The sequence below is a fragment of the Mus caroli genome, unplaced genomic scaffold (genome assembly GCF_900094665.2).
Source record: "Mus caroli unplaced genomic scaffold, CAROLI_EIJ_v1.1 scaffold_11581_1, whole genome shotgun sequence".
NCBI lineage: Eukaryota > Metazoa > Chordata > Mammalia > Rodentia > Muridae > Mus > Mus caroli.
In genome coordinates, this window is record NW_018390924.1 from 14,649 (window position 1) to 16,329 (window position 1,681).

Genomic DNA, 1,681 nt, shown 5'->3' on the forward strand with positions numbered 1-1,681 from the left:
GAAAGAGAGGCCCATTGGACTTGCAAACTTTATATGCCCCAATATAGGGGAATGCCAGGGCCAAAAGAATGGGAATGGGTGGGTAGGGAAGTGGGGGGAGCTATGGGGGACTTTTGGGATAGCATTGGAAATGTAATTGAGGAAAATATGTAATAAAAATATTAAAAAAAAAAAGAAATGCTAAGCTCAGAGAATCATAAGTGTATACACATGAAAAATTAATCATAGGTTGACTCAAAGGGTCAAAAAATAAACAATTCAAGTTGAAAAAAAAAAGAAAGAAGAAAAAGAAAAAAAATGAAATATGGACTCAAGCCACATGCACTTACTTACTCTGTAGAAGGGATGCATTTGATTGGTGAATATCTGATGTCAGTTGTGAAACATAGTGCAGTTCTTATTTTATTATTGATACAGATCCTAAAAAGTCATCTCAAACTTGAGTTTATTAATTTGGGTAAACAGTTATATTATGGGCAATTAAAACCTAAAAGTTAACAATTAATTTTTAAGCGACTAAATGTCTCTAGTATACTTAAAATTGTAGTTTTATTCATGCTAAGTACAAGTGAAATTTATTTATGGAGAGAAGTTAGGATGGAGAGGCCAATTTATATCTCTCAATCTTTAGTCTTCTGTCTACGCTATTGAAGTACATCTTAAAACACATACCTCAATACAAGATTAAAATTAACTTAGTGTATTTAGTAAAACATAAAATTTAAAATCAACTGTAATTATATTTTTAAAAATCTTGGTCTGAGAAATAGAGTATTGGAACTAAAGGCTTTAAATCTACAATATCCTTAGATGGCAGAACAACCCCAGGCTCAAGAGTAGCACTCCTCTTGGACAGGAAATAGGCCCTATCAGAGTAAAGTGCACACTAGCCACATACCATGACATGCTAAGGATGTAAGGAAAAAGGCTTTGTTCAAGTCAGGTGTTCTTGTCTGTTGTGCTACATCTGATCTTACAACTGGGCTCTGATGAATTAACTGGTTGTTAATTTTTTCAAATATTAGGTTGCCTCAAGAAAAATGAGTCCAAGGGTCCAGTTCCTGCCCCTTCATAAAATTCAAGGATTTGAAAAGAACTAATAGACCTGGGGAATAAGGTGACTTAAGCCAGGCCAGGTGATCCTGACACTTTACCTCATAGCCTCTGGAGCCTCCTCAGGGAAGGAAATTGTATCTCCCATCTTCTGAAAAAGAAAATTGTCTTTGCTGATTCAGGATTTATATGGACACAAAGGATCCCTTCTGAAAACTGTCCATTGTGCAGGGGTACGGTGAAAAACCAAACAACAACAAAAAATCAACCAAACAAAATTCAACCCTTGGTTGTGCATCTCATGTGATGTGAGTGCAGCCCTTTGACCTTAAAAACTCTACCCCCACTTCCTTCCCTATTAAGATCCTTCCTGAGTGGAAGCCCAAGCTTGCTCATGAATATTCTTAAATGGCTTAATAATAAGGAAAAGTTGTAACTCTCACATGGGCTATTTCATTTGTCAGTTCTCAAGTCAAGATAGAATTCTCATTTGATGAACAGTGGCTGTTCATTTATACCCGCAGGTGGTACCAACTTAGAAGCTTGCTGTCTGCTGGCTACCTTTCATATGGCACAATCTAGGTATGCTACCATGGAAGTACCTGAATAAACAGTCTTTTTTTTTTTT